Here is a 16,472-nt window from a genome sequence, read left to right on the forward strand (position 1 = left end):
CTCGGTTTCTTTATGAATTGTGTATCTTATGTTTGTTTTTGAGTTTATAGGTGTTTTGGAGTCATATTGACGAAAAAGAGGAGAAACAAACTTGGAGGCTATACTTGGACGTAGGGCTGTCAATGGGTACCCATTACCCGGATCCGGTAGACTTGGGTCCGGTTCCGGGTCCTAAAGTTGGACCCATTAGCAACTTAGGACCCGACGGGTAATTACCCGATTGGACCCGAATCTAAACGGGTCCAAACGGGTAATACCCGTTGGGTACACGTTTATTCATGTTTTTGCTAGTTTTAGCTTTGATATTTTACTCGTTTTAAATTTTTCTCTTACATTTAATCTTTATTTAGTACATTAATAAGAAATAATAATAAATTTTATAAAAGTTATTTAAATCCAAGCCAAAAAGAGACAAATATTAAGTTTTTAAGCTTTTTTTAATAGTTTTTTTAAGACCCAATGGGTACCCGGGACCGGCGGGTACCCGGGCATTTAAACGGGTCCGGTTCTGGGTCCACAAGTGTAGGAACCGGACCCGAAACCGTTAGGATCCGGATCCGACCTTTATAAGTAGAGTCCGGGTCTAGTGATACCCGGGAGGACCCGAACCCGTTGACACCAGGCATTGGCTGTGGACCGAAGTTTTATCAGGTTCCCAAAATACTGACAGATGAGTTGAGCAGAGGATTAGGCTGTCGGTCTTCCAAAACTGACAGATGAAATCAGAATGTTCAGGTGGCCCCTTATCCAGCCATTGGGCTGTCTATAGCCGTCCCAGTTTCAGTACATAACTAAAATCTAAATCGAGAATTTCTCCCCTCATTACCAGACACCTGAGTTTCAGAGAAAAGGAAAGTGAAAAATGGTTGCGCCATTAAGTGGTTGAGAATTGAGATGGGGGTATTACAGGGTTAAGTCTGAGAACAACAAGGGTTTGATGAAGATGATTATTCAGAGCATGAAAAGGGGTTGTTGTCGTTGCTTTGGAAGAGAAATGGAGTCTGTGGTTGGGTTGAAGTCAGATTCAATACTGTTGATTTCGAAGAAATGGAGCAAGGAATTGGAGAGATGGGTTTATTCTAGATTCGAATTACTGAAGAATTGGAAGGAATGGAGTTTGTTTCCATGGATTTAGGTAAACTGGTTGGCAGTGAAGAAATTGAAGTTAGGGTTTGAGATGTGAAATCTTGAGATTGAAATCCAGGAAATCAGATGAATGAAGAATTGGTTAAGCTCAAGTGATGTTGGGTTCGAGTCTGGGATGAATTGAGAAGACCCGATGTTGTTAAATTGCCGAATCTGAGATTGAGATGGTGCTTGAAGGGTTCCTGAATCTGAGTGTTATTATGGGTTTGTTGAGCTGATATGAGTTACAGGGAGTGAATAGAACTGAAATTGAGATGCAGAGAGCAAAGGGAGAAAGAACTGGTACCATGTGCAAGCTGGTGATGTTGGTGCTTGTGTGATTGAGAGGGACAGAAGTTTTGCTGCTGCTGGTCATGGGTTCAATGTCTGCTCGAGATTGCTTGCTGATGTTGTGAAAGAATGGGACTGCAAGCAAGAAGCTGTTGGTGTTAAGGACTGAAGCTGTTGTCAGTGATGCAGTGGTGTTTTGGTTTGAAACTGTGAAGATGTGGAGAATGGCAGAATTTCCAGAGGAGATGTTTTAACTCATGGGCTCGGTGGACCACGTGGAGATGGGTTTTGAGAAGACCTACTTTTGAAAAGAGTATCCTTTTGGAATGGGAGAAGCATATAAATAGAAAGTCTTTCTCTAAACCTAGAGATCTCCATTAGGGAGGCTTCTACTTGTTTTCTAGGGTTTCACATGATAGGTCTTCTTTGCTTTCTATGATGATTTCCAAAAACACAAGTAACTAAGTTTTATTATTGGTTAAAGATGTAGTTGGATTTTGCAACCAAGTTATTGATTTTATGAATTAGTTTTCTCTCAATATTATCGTTTGATTTCTACTGCGTATAATAATTGCATGATTGATGTATTGCAATATGATTGAATGTTTGTTTAGTTAAGTCTAGAATTGATTGAACTTACATCCATATCTATAGCTAACTTAGGGTTCATCATCGAGCGATAACCTTGAATACGAGTAGCATGATATGATTATGGTTTGTAGTGATACATCCTTGTAGTCATATGTAGAAATTGACCTTTGTTCGAATTGTTATGCGCAATGTATGACAATTGCATTGATTAGCCTGTTTCTTAAACTTAATGCTCCTAGGAATTGAACTTAATTAGCGCAAGGCGTTAGGTTACTCTTAAGGTAGAATTCACACTCGCAGCTCTAATGTGTTTGTTGATGAATTTAGGAAATTGACGGAGTATTCTTGCAATAAGGTATTCCCGGGCTTTTGATGATAACGAGATTAAATACGAATTCTAATCATACATTAAATACTTGTTTACAATTGAAGATGAAACCTTTACCCAATATTTCACATCCTTGATTTGCGTGTTTACTTTTCATTGTTTTGCTTTTATTTTATTTAGTTTATATAAAAATCAGAAAACCCCTATTGTTTTATATAGGAAACCGAAACTTATTGACAACCAAGACCTCTCTGTGGGAACGATCCTTTCTTGCCCTTGCTATATTTTATATTTTGAGTAGTGAGAAAGTAATTTATTTTTGACGCATACGACAACGATCAAATTTTGGCACCGTTGCCGGGGATCGAACCCGGGTCACCCGCGTGACAGGCGGGAATGCTTACCACTATACTACAACGACGGAGCATATTGGAACAATGGGTACCTATTTTCAGGTACATATTTTCTATGGACGGAGCATATTGGAACAATGGGTACGGTTTTCAACATCAACAACATTAGGAGAACTATCACCCTTGCGGGGAATATAATCAAAACCAATCCTTTGGTTATGGTCAATATTCTATGTACCCTTTGAGTTATTCTCATACATATCAATCTTCTTATGGTAGGTATGTAAGTGAGCATCCACAAGTAGGGGAGATTAGTTGTACTCCTATTCATATTTCTTCGAGTTTGGTAGATGAAATGCAACAATTTATGGTTAGCCTGGAGTCAGTTTGTAGACAACCAAGCATGGAACCAGTTTCATCGATCGAATATGCTAATAGTATGTTTGGCCCAATTTCTGATCGTAGTTATGATCATTCACCCATTCAAAGGGAAGATAATTGGCCTAGCAATACTGAGGTAAGTGATTCTACTTTTTCCTTGTCGAATGAGCTTTACCAACAAATGGAACACTATTTTCAAAATTTGGATGGATCACTCCAAGAACTTCAAAAGGTGTTTCCAATTTAAGACAAGGCATTGAAGAATACAAAGAGGACATGCAAAATTATGCGAAAGACCAATCTTTGGAAAGTGGTAGTCAATCTTATGTTAACTATGATAGTGACGATGACTACGAAAACACATCATTTGAACCCATTTATGGTGACATCCTCGAGGAGTGTACAATGGAGTCTTTTTGCAATCAAGGTGAAGATGAAAAGGAATATGATGACACTAGTGTAGCTTACTCGAGCATTGATCTTATTAACGATCAAGAACCTATTAAAAGATAGATCTTGAGGATGATGCAATGAGTATTCTAAAAAAATTCCTTATGGTGAGACTTGAATCCGCAGTGGAGTATGTACCTTGCAACAAAGAGGAGTGTGTTGAGAATGAAACCGATATGACCGATATTGTGGAAGACCCAATTGAGCTTGCAAATGATTGTATTGATGCTGTTGATGTCGAGATTTTGGTTAAGGCAGAAACGGACGAAGAATGGTTGGAAGGTTTGATAGAGGACCATGATATACAAGAGGTGAGTAATTCACTTGAGTTTTTCAAGGATGAAGAGGATTCCGTGATACAAGAGATTGTGCAAGGTTTTTCTAACCCTTTGCATATTGTTTCTTCTCCTTTACCTCTTATTGGTTTGAATGTATGTTCTTCGAGAGTATTGTTAAATGACTTTATTTCTCGATATCCTCCATTAGAGATGCTTGATTCTCAAACTATGCAGGTTTGCAAAGAAGAAACCATAGAAGTTCCTGATTTTTATGTTCTTTATACACTTCCAAGTGTGGACAAGAATAAGTGTGGGGGAAACTTCTATTGGGAAATAGCTTCACTTTTGCTTTATTGCACTAATGTTTGTGTGAAGTTATTATTTGCAAAATAGGTTCTATGGGTGGATCCCCAACTTTTCAGATTATTGGTGTATGGGGAATTCAACTTGCAAGTCGGGCTGACGACTTTAAACCAAGCGCTAAATAGGAGGCAACCTACTGGTTTTGTGTATCTGTCTCTATCTTTTTATTTCTCAAGTCTTTTATCTTTATTTTCTTATTTTGGATATTTGCATATCAAAACTCCAACTTTTAGAGATTTTTGACCAATTTAGAATAAACACTAGCCTTTCTAAGTAGATGGAAAAAAAATTCTTGGTGATGAGGTATATATATTGGCTGAGTTGGGATTAGATGCCAACTAAATAGCTTGTTTAGTGTTTATCCTCTATTGTTCAGAAATAACTATGAGTTGGAGTATGAGTTTTTATTATGCATTTTATTTTCTTATTCTGTATATATATCATGTTATGAATTTCCCATCTTGAACTTTACTTTGATTGACTAAATTTTACATTGAGGACAATGTAAAGTTTAAGTGTGGGGGAGTGTTCTCATATAGAGTTTTTAGCCTTGTTAGTTTTCCCTTGTGTTTTTGAAAAAAAAAAAGATGATAAACTCCTAAGTCTAGAGACTTGTGTCTTACACTAATGGAAACATTGTGGTTGTAAGAGTTGAGAAACCCATTAGTAGAGTCTATTCTTATAAAAATAAACAAAATATAAAAATAAATAACATGTTAGTTGTCACCATATCTCGGAGTCGTCACCATATCACGTTCTATTATTGGTGTATGGGGAATTCAACTTGCAAGTCGGGCTGACGACTTTAAACCAAGCGCTAAATAGGAGGCAACCCACTGGTTTTGTGTATCTGTCTCTATCTTTTTATTTCTCAAGTCTTTTATCTTTATTTTCTTATTTTGGATATTTGCATATCAAAACTCCAACTTTTAGAGATTTTTGAACAATTTAGAATAAACACTAGCCTTTCTAAGTAGATGGAAAAAAAATTCTTGATGATGAGGTATATATATTGGCTGAGTTGGGATTAGATGCCAACTAAATAGCTTGTTTAGTGTTTATCCTCTATTGTTCAGAAATAACTATGAGTTGGAGTATGAGTTTTTATTATGCATTTTATTTTCTTATTCTGTATATATATCATGTTATGAATTTCCCATCTTGAACTTTACTTTGATTGACTAAATTTTACATTGAGGACAATGTAAAGTTTAAGTGTGGGGGAGTGTTCTCATATAGAGTTTTTAGCCTTGTTAGTTTTCCCTTGTGTTTTTGAAAAAAAAAAAAAGATGATAAACTCCTAAGTCTAGAGACTTGTGTCTTACACTAATGGAAACATCGTGGTTGTACGAGTTGAGGAACCCATTAGTAGAGTCTATTCTTATAAAAATAAACAAAATATAAAAATAAATAACATGTTAGTTGTCACCATATCTCGGAGTCGTCACCATATCACGTTCTATTTTTATTTTTCCATATTTATTTATTGTTTCTCTAAGTGATTTGGTGGGGCACCAGCATCGAATTGTTATCACTGCTAGGATGAAATATAGTGATTGAGTTACTACAAAAAAAAAGAAGAGACCAGACCAATTTGACAAAACGGTGTACATTAAAAAAAATTGACACTTGGATAGCAATATGTGTGTGTTCTCCCTGTCTTCGTCGCCTAAACAAGCGTGGAATGCAGAATCCATGGGAATTACCATGTAATCTGCTTACAAGAATCATGCGCTTGGATCCAAAATATCCAATCATGTTGTCGATTTGAAAAAAAAAGAAAAGAAAAAGAAAAAAATATTATTGCGTTGAATAAAATCGATCACTGGTTCCCTTGTATATGTCAGTGAATTGATCTAGAATTAAGTTTGTTGACCGTTGGTTCCCTTGTATATGCCAGTCGTGTTGATATTAGTATTCAGCCCAGTAGCTCAATCGAATAGGATTTTTAGGTTTGTTTTGGTAGTGACCTTCAGACAGATATGGGAAACACCGTTCACCTTAGTCAACAGTCCGCCACCATCTACTTTCTATATCCATCTTCTTAATCTTTTCATGTGATTGTGGTTGATTAGATTCCGAGTATTGTGGTTGCGTTCAAATTTCCGAATGAAGCTATACCACTAATTTATGAATTGGATTTGAAAATGGGTACTTCCTCTTGTAATCATTGATAGTATGCCAATTAATAAAAATATTTAGTGTCATTCTTAAATTTTCACAGGTAGCTGGATTTTAGAAATATAGGTTTTGTAGGTATACCTCTTGTAAACCTTCACGAGACTAAAACTCGTCCACTAGGGACACCTAGAGGTTTAAAGGCCTGTTATTCATGCTAAGAGTAACTGTATCCTCGACGAGACGGAGTTGTATATATGATTTAAAATTGTTTTGTTTGATTTGCTCGAGGACTTGCAAAGTCTAAAGGCTAGTTTGGTATTGCTGTGAATTACAGAAAAGCGCTTTTCTGTTGTGCTGTGCGTTGTTGTACTGTGCTGTGGAAATAAATCGGCATGACGTTTGGTAAACTATAATTTAAAAAGCACGGTGCAATTAACAAACTGTAAATTCTGTTTGGTAAACTGGTATTTAAAAGTGTTGGTGATGTAGTTAATGACGAAAATATACATATTTCAAAAACTAGTTTTAAATACAATTTTATTATAGTAAATTATATTTCTAATTTTAACATATTTAATAAAATATAAGTAATATTTATTTTATTTTATTTTTTTAATAAAAAATGTTGATTATGGTTTGGTTAGAAAATATCATTATTTTAATATTTATTAAATTTTTTATTATTTCAAATAATAATTTTTAATTATTATTGTATTTATTATATTAAACAAAAAAATGAAAAGAAAGGTGAAATAAAATAAAATTTAGAAATATAATGTTGAAAGTACAATATTTGGGGGTAAAACTTGTCTTTATAATAAATTAACAAGGTTAAAATAGAGAATCAATTAAATTGAATTATGTGGGTCCACAGCTTCTGCTTTTCCAGCTTTTAAAAGCTAGTGCTGAGTAGCTTTTAAAAGCAGTCCTAAAATGAAAGTGCTTCTCTCCAAAAGCACTTTGAAAAAAATTTACCAAACACAATTTTTGGTAAAAGTTTGTTTCAAGTTTGTTACAAAGTGCTTTTGGTTGAAAAAAGCAATCCCAAATGGGGCTTAAGTGTGGGGGAATTTGATAGGTGTCTAAAACACCTAACTTTATATCTAATATTTATGCTTTCTTTGCTATTTTCTTTATGATTGTGTATCTTATGTTTGTTTTTGAGTTTATAGGTGTTTTGGAGTCATATTGACGAAAAAGAGGAGAAATAGACTTGGAGGTAGGGCTGTCAATGGGTACGCATTACCCGGAACCGGATCCGGTAGACTTGGATCCGGTTCCGGGTCCTAAAGTTGGAGCCATTAGCAACTTAGGACCCAACGGGTAATTACCCGATTGGACCCGAATCTAAACGGGTCCAAACGGGTAATATCCGTTGGGTACCCGCGGGTATCGGGTACCCGTTTATTCATACTTTTATTCATGTTTTTGCTAGTTTTAGCTTTGATATTTTACTCGTTTTAAATTTTTCTCTTACATTTAATCTTTATTTAGTACATTAATAAGAAATAATAATAAATTTTATAAAAGTTATTTAAATCCAAGCCAAAAAGAGACAAATATTAAATTTTTGAGGTTTTTTTTCATAATTTTCTTAAGACCCAATGGGTATCCGGGACCGGCGGGTACTCGGATATTTAAACGGGTCCGGTTCTGGATCCACAAGTGTAGGAACCGGACCCGAAACCGTTAGGACCCGGATCCGATCTTTATAAGTAGGGTCCGGGTCTAGTGATACCCGGGAGGACCCGGACCCGTTGACACCAGGCATTGGCCGTGGACCGAAGTTTTATCAGGTTCCCAAAATACTGACAGATGAGTTGAGCAGAGGATTAGGCTGTCGATCTTCCAAAACTGACAGATGAAATCAGAATGTTCAGGTGGCCCCTTATCCAGCCATTGGGCTGTCTATAGCCGTCCCAGTTTCAGTACATAACTAAAATCTAAATCGAGAATTTCTCCCCTCATTACCAGACACCTGAGTTTCAGAGAAAAGGAAAGTGAAAAATGGCTGCGCCATTAAGTGGTTGAGAATTGAGATGGGGGTATTACAGGGTTAAGTCTGAGAACAACAAGGGTTTGATGAAGATGATTATTCAGAGCATGAAAAGGGGTTGTCGTTGCTTTGGAAGAGAAATGGAGTCTGTGGTTGGGTTGAAGTCAGATTCAATACTGTTGATTTCGAAGAAATGGAGCAAGGAATTGGAGAGATGGGTTTATTCTAGATTCGAATCACTGAAGAATTGGAAGGAATGGAGTTTGTTTCCATGGATTTAGGTCAACTGGTTGGCAGTGAAGAAATTGAAGTTAGGGTTTGAGATGTGAAATCTTGAGATTGAAATCCAGGAAATCAGATGAATGAAGAATTGGTTAAGCTCAAGTGATGTTGGGTTCGAATCTGGGATGAATTGAGAAGATCTGATGCTGTTAAATTGCCGAATCTGAGATTGAGATGGTGCTTGAAGGGTTCCTGAATCTGAGTGTTATTATGGGTTTGTTGAGCTGATATGAGTTAGAGGGAGTGAATAGAACTGAAATTGAGATGCAGATAGCAAAGGGAGAAAGAACTGGTACCATGTGCAAGCTGGTGATGTTGGTGCTTGTGTGATTGAGAGAGACAGAAGTTTTGCTGCTGCTGGTCATGGGTTCAATGTCTGCTCGAGATTGCTTGCTGATGTTGTGAAAGAATGGGACTGCAAGCAAGAAGCTGTTGGTGTTAAGGACTGAAGCTGTTGTCAGTGATGCAGTGGTGTTTTGGTTTGAAACTGTGAAGATGTGGAGAATGGCTCGAGGAGAAGATTGCAGGTTATGCTGCAATGAAGAGGAGATGCAGGGATTTGAGTTTGGCAGCAAGGGGATAGTGTTGGTTGGCCTGGAGAGATGCAGTAAGCTAGCTGGAATGGCAGCAGTTGGCCTTGAGACATAATGTAGTGAATAGTTCGAGGGAGGAGATTATGAAGCTGCTTCTGGATGGAGAAAAGAGAGAAGATTAAATGGGTTAAGAAGATCTGAAGTTTGTAGGTTCAGCAAGGTGGATCAAAATTGAACTGAAATAGGTTTGTTGAATTGAGCAAATTGGGTGTGTTTGAGTTGTTGGAACTGAAGGACTTGGAACATGGCAGTATGGTTTGCTGGCTGTGATACAGGAATTGCAGTTGCAGTGACAGAATGAAGGAGATGGAAATGTGTGATGTTGGTGGATTGAGAATGAAGAATGAGCTGCAGGAACTGAACTGAACTAAATTTGAGATGGTGGAAGCTTGAGTGGCTACTGTTGTTGGTACTGCAGTGAGTTTGAGGCAGTGATGAATGAAGCTGTGTGTTAAATGTTGCAGAGCTGAGTAACTACTGGTGTTGTGAGCTGGTAAGAAGGATTGAAGTGCATGGAAATTCCAGAATTGCAGAAACTGTGCAGAAACGCAGCGAGAATGGCGAGCTGGTGGTACTAGTTCCGGTTGCCGGATTTTGGAACTGAAAGTGGGGATCGCAAAGTTTCAATGAATCATAAAGGCAGAGCGTGTTGGATGAAACAGTAAGCCGCGGTGTACATGAGTTTGGAGTCACGCTTTTGAGTACGTTTTCGCAAGAAATAAGAAGTTGGGTTAGATGGTTTTTGTGAATGTATGAACTATAAAGAAGGAGAGATGAGTTGCTGGAAGTACACATTTGCCTGGTGACAGTTTCAGATATCTCAGGTGGCTAGAATGATTTCCCGATGACCGGATCCCGGCAACGGTGACCGGAAATCGGCGATGACATCAGCAATCCGACGACCCAGTTTTGCACCCAGAATTTCCAGAGGAGATGTTTTAACTCATGGGCTCGGTGGACCACGTGGAGATGGGTTTTGAGAAGACCTACTTTTGAAAAGAGTATCATTTTGGAATGGGAGAATCATATAAATAGAAAGTCTTTCTCTAAACCTAGAGATCTCCATTAGGGAGGCTTCTACTTGTTTTCTAGGGTTTCACATGATAGTTCTTCTTTGCTTTCTATGATGATTTCCAAAAACACATGTAACTAAGTTTTATTATTGGTTAAAGATGTAGTTGGATTTTGCAACCAAGTTACTGATTTTATGAATTAGTTTTCTCTCAATATTATCGTTTGATTTCTACTGCGTATAATAATTGCATGATTGATGTATTGCAATATGATTGAATGTTTGTTTAGTTAAGTCTAGAATTGATTGAACTTACATCCATATCTATAGCTAATTTAGGGTTCATCATCGAGCGATAACCTTGAATACGAGTAGCATGATATGATTATGGTTTGTAGTGATACATCCTTGTAGTCATATGTAGAAATTGACCTTTGTTCGAATTGTTAGGCGCAATGTATGACAATTGCATTGATTAACCTGTTTCTTAAACTTAATGCTCCTAGGAATTGAACTTAATTAGCGCAAGGCGTTAGGTTACTCTTAAGGTGGAATTCACACTCGCAACTCAAATGTGTTTGTTGATGAATTTAGGAAATTGACGGAGTATTCTTGCAATAAGGTATTCTAAGGCTTTTGATGATAACGAGATTAAATACGAATTCTAATCATACATTAAATACTTGTTTACAATTGAAGATGAAACCTTTACCCAATATTTCACATCCTTGATTTGCGTGTTTACTTTTCATTGTTTTGCTTTTATTTTATTTAGTTTATATAAAAATCAGAAAACCCCCATTATTTTATATAGGAAACCGAAACTTATTGATAACCAAGACCTCTCTGTGGGAACGATCCTTCCTTGCCCTTGCTATATTTTATATTTTGAGTAGTGAGAAAGTAATTTATTATTGACGCATACGACAGCGATCAGATGATCAATCAAGAAGCATGGAATTCGCAAGGGTAAATCTAACTGAAGAGGAAGCCACTTCAACGCTCTCTCCAGCAGAAGCTGCTTCAATGGTCTATTCAAGATCCGCCTCCACGTTCGCTTCAGAATCCTGCTTCAATGCTCTCTCCAGGAGCCGCCTCCATGTTCGCTTCAGAAGCTGCTTCAACGCTCTCTGCAGGACCCACATTCACATTTGAGCACACAAAGTTCATTTTTGAGCAAAGCAAACACGCGGTGGGTCCCACGTTCGAGCAGGCAGCAATGCCGGTGTTTGGTCAAGCTAGTTGGGTCGGTGTTTGGTCGAAGTTGCAAGGAAGACACTCGAGCAAGCACATCAACTGTACGGGCAAAGCAGGCACGGGACATGGCCGACGTTTGAAACATGTACACGCTAGACCCGTGTTTGATCGAAGCATGGACATCTACCCATGTTCGGAGCGAGCATGCTTACATCGGGTCCCACGTTCGACCGAAGCAGGCACGCAGTGGACCCACGTTTAACCGAAGCAGGCGCAGCAGTCCGTTGATTAGGCACAGCCCCACGATCGAGCGAAGCAGGCACGACAGCCCCAAGTTCGAGCGGTGCAATCACGAAGCAGGCTCTCGACCGAAGCAGGCATAGCAAGGTCGATCGAAGCAGGCAAGACCGACATCATGCTATGAGAATGCTCGCTTGAACGCCTCTTGAACGTGACATGCTTCAAGGACCGGACGACCCGTCTCTCCTGGTAACATCTAACTTTGTCTCATAAGTTTTATCTGTATGTGTCACCATCTAATGCCTACCCCACAATAGTGTAACCATTATGTGCTAGGCAGGGGACTTAATGTTCATGGTGGATTTTAGTTCAGGTCTAAAATTGTAAAACCAAACTCATGCTTTGACATCCTGCAAAGGATAAAGTCACTGATAAGTGATGAATACTTCTTCACTTTACTAATTCACCTAGAATGGAGCATGTGGCAACAATCCCAGTATTCTGTGAATTAAATACACAAAATTCATCCAGGTTGGAGCATGTGGCAACAATCCCATATACCCTGTGAATTTATAGCATTATTAATTAATGCATGACTATCCTTGTATTTCATGTGTTGTTCTCGCAGAACTCTCATTATTAGTGCGGCATGACGACTGAGTGTTTCTCTCAGCAAAGTAACACGAACTCCAAGTGTTGATAGTGAGGCATGCACGAAATACCCGTACAGGATACATCTCTCGGTGTGTTATACTAGCCCGATTGAGCATACATCTCTCGGTGTGTTATACTAGCCCGATTGAGCATATTTGAATCTGGACTGTCCATATCAGTCTCAGAAACAATCACGACCACGCAAGTTGGCCTCATGATTTAACCATCCTAGACGATCCTCAGCAGGAGCAGGCTACCACCGCAATGACCACCAGCGGGCCCGTTTATGCCCTGGCCGGTCAGGTGCACATCACGCCCTTCAGATAGCCACCAAACACCAGCCCAGAGTTGGATCACCAAGCTGGTGTGGAGTAGCTAAAAAATAAGTCGTGCGACAAAAACCGGCCAAGGAAGACTTAAACATGTCACGGCCGTCCACCTTCGCCGACGCGGTTGGACAGCGAGAATTATTCCAAAGCCGGTCGGACATCTGTCGTGGTACAAACCGGCGGGCCCCTTTCACTCCTGTATAGCCGACTTTTCCCTGACCTAGCCACATTGCAACGTATGCTTGTCCGAAGTTGGGTCAGCGTGAAGAATCAAGGGTCGTAGGAAAAGTCCACTAGAGACTTAAATCGATCACGACCATCCAACTTCACCGGCATAGTTGGATGGCTTAGATCAAGCCTGGGTTGGTCGGACATATACCACCATACCCACCGCCGGCCCAACAAGGGTCCCACACGGTCGACCTCCTCGGATGAGGAGTGTAGCTCATAGTTTCGGACGGCCGAACATGCATGCACGCGACCGGCCAAAAACCCTAATTAGGGTTTGCGGTATATTATATGTGTCGTTAATCGATCACGAGCGTCCATCTTCGCAAGCATAGATGTAGGGTGTAGATGTAGATTCAAAGGGTCCCGGGCATGTCAACACGATCACCATGGGCCCATCTACACGCCTGACTGATCGACCAAGGCCAACCATGGTTGGACGTCTCGAAACGCGCGCCCGAAGTAGGCATGACATGCGGCATGGATTTCTGTCGCAAATCAATCTCAGCCGCTCCTCTTTGCCGGACAAATTGAGTGGTTTAGATCACACTTTCATGGGACAGTGAGGTACGGACGTGTACACCGGCAAGCCGTCTACACGCATGCCCGGTCGGTCTTGCCAAAAACGCCTCCCATGCTTGGATTCGACCAAGCTGAAGAGTGATGCTTGCGCACCTCTTCAAAACCCTAAAACTTCATCAAGCGGTCGCAGATGAGCGTCGTATATCATCTCGTCCGTCCAACTCTACCAGCTTGGTTGGGCAGCCCTGGTCAGGAGTTAAATGGCCAATGAAGCATCACCATGATCATCGTCCGCCACTCTTCCACGTGGGGTGATCGACAAAAGCAGGGCTTGCCTGTATAGCCTCCAAACGATCACTCGAATATGGTTGGACGTGATGCTATTTTAAGACGCTTAATTCGTGACTTACTCCGTTAAGCCTTAAAATATCGATGCTTCATACATGTTGAATATATTTGATGCATTACATGCATAGAATACACACTATATTTCATAAGTATCGATTTCCCAAATAACTTAGTTATTTAACTTAGCACCATATGCTACCTTCTGTGGGTCCCACGATCCACACAATCGAGACATCAAGCATGTCACAAACTGGGGGATACATACTGGGGTATTGGTCTGGCGGCTTACAGCGTGCAGCGTGCAACACGCCATCACAAGAACGTGTCAGGAAGACATGGACGGTTAGTGATGATGGGAGAAGTGGGCAAGACTGGTCGTGTGACACTAACACACAACTCCGTTACTCCATCACTCCACTTCCTCCACTTCCCATGAGAGACGTGGGTTAGGCTCAATGACTTGTATAAATAGGTTCTCCTCCCTATTTCCAAAAAGGGACAAGACAGAAATCAAGTGTTGATACAACGTATTCCAACACCAGAACTGATAGCTTACATTCTGCAAGCCAGTTCAGCTTTCTGATACAAGTCATACACAACCAACACCTTCACAATCTCAACACCTTCTTCGCTTCCCTCCCTAAGATCAACCGCATCTCCTTCACTTTGTGACCGAAGCAAGTCTGGAACGACCATTTCTTGGTTTACGCCAGAATTGTACAGATTGATTTCTCGAATCAAAAGCGCTCCCGTGTAGTGTATTTGTTTAGGATTTAGATTCATTTCTCATCCACACACCCCAAATTACCAAAACCAGCAGAAATAGTTTTCACCCATAAACAATTTCCTATAAGAAAATATCATAATCATTTACTTACAAGATGATCGTACTATATACAACATCTTACCGTGGTTCACATTCAAGTTTTCCAATATGAAGATATATGAGTTAAACATTATATTTCAGTTTTCAAACAACTCATAGAGAATTTATTTCTCGATTGCAATTACTGATTTTATCCTCGGATTTTGCATCATAAAGTTTACATCTCAATCGCTAGGATTATTATCAGAGCGGCTACATTACAGTCAGTTACATGCACTCAAGTCACATCCCGACTCTCAAGGAAGCACTCGTGATGGCCACAACTTCAGTCGTTACTCATGTTGGAAATCTTATAATCTCTCCATATCCCATAACTGCTTGACTGTCTCAAATTATGAACTGCCCAAGTTATCTTCTATTTCTTTTTTCATTACCCATATACCCAAGCACATTTCTAGAACCATAGGACTTGGTATGATACTGTCACTTAAAGACAAGAGCAAAACTAAACCTAATTTATGTAGGTTTAATCTTTGGATTTTGAAGTCCTTTAATTCTGATTGCCAAACAAAAAAATTTAGAACAATAACTCATCATCTCGCAAACCTTGTTCAGTAAAATGTTCATTATTTGTGGACATCTTTTCCAACCCCCTTCTACAGCTCTCTGATGGGTGTCATAGACTCAACAAATTAATAATCTTATTTCCACAAAATTAACTAGTAATATAATGGAAGTAAGGATCGTTCCCACGAAGAGCAGTGAGTTTTAATTGTCAAAATGTCACAAAGGGGGGTTTGTTTCAGATTTGAATAAAGTGAATAAAAGCAATTGAAAATATTTAATTGTATACAATAGAGAGAGAGATGATCGAGGAATCCTTCTTCGTTAATAAACTATCAATGAGTTAATATATTCATCTATTCGTCATTAATCATAGATTATCACCAGCCGTAGAATAACAAGTATGCTTAGTTATTCCCAAAATTCCTTAAATCACTGGATAACATGTACGCTTAGTTACCAGATTCTATTCGTCTGAACCACCTTGAGGTATGCTTACAAGATGTAATTCAATTGAATGCTTTAGGTTTTGTGAATTTAGGTTGATCCTAGTAGTTAGACTCAGTACGCTCGGTCTACTTGCTAAGGTTGTGTTTACACGTGATCGCTTTACAGAATCCCTCTGCAAGGTTTCACGTTTTCTACTTGTGTAAGGAATTATTCAAAAATTATGGATATCCTAACCCTCACTAGCAATAGATTAAATCAACAAATATATTCAGTTGGCCACCTAAACAATCTATCAATTAATCATAAGTATTTTTAATAGTAAACACAAACGATAATCATATGAAGAAATCAAAATAGATTCATATATTAAACCAAATCAAGTTTACAACTTAGAATTCATCCTCAATCAATGGGTGTTTATAGCTACTCATGGATGTAGAAGCATCCATGATATACATATAAGAAAAGTTTAGAGATATCGTTACGATTGCAGAACCGCTCTGAAACCCTAGCTTTCGATCCGTGTGATGTTTCTTCTCTCCAAGCCTTACAATTTTTGATCTCTTGATGATGTTTCATTCATGACCTAATACCTCCTTTTATAGGTTTACATTGCTTGGTCTTCATGTATTTAGTTCGGTTCAAGAACCCGACCCAAAAATATGAAATAACGACCCCAAACGTGACCTTAGGCCTTCCAAGGTATGCATACACGTTTTCCTACTTGTTAAGTATGTGTACACGCTCGCATACTACAAAATCCAGAAGAAATGTTCGGACTTAAAGTATGCGTACCCGTTTGCATACTTTATTGTCTGGGAAAATTAGGCTAAGGCCCAACCCATGGATAACCCATAATATGAGGCCCTTAATTAAAAGAAGTTTAAATCTAGGTCCTGAGTTATTAAAAGACATTCATGTCCTTTTATATATTGTCAAGCCCCAAATTA

At 39.0% G+C, this 16,472-nt stretch overlaps 1 non-coding gene across 1 annotated transcript; it reads right to left on the reverse strand.

The window, feature by feature from the left end:
* Nucleotides 1-2,684: 2,684 nt before the first annotated feature.
* On the reverse strand, nucleotides 2,685-2,756 carry TRNAD-GUC. The gene has a single exon. It is a non-coding gene; the product is annotated as a tRNA-Asp (tRNA).
* Nucleotides 2,757-16,472: the final 13,716 nt, after the last annotated feature.

This window comes from Papaver somniferum, chromosome 9 (assembly GCF_003573695.1).
Source record: "Papaver somniferum cultivar HN1 chromosome 9, ASM357369v1, whole genome shotgun sequence".
Classification (NCBI taxonomy): Eukaryota; Viridiplantae; Streptophyta; class Magnoliopsida; order Ranunculales; family Papaveraceae; genus Papaver; species Papaver somniferum.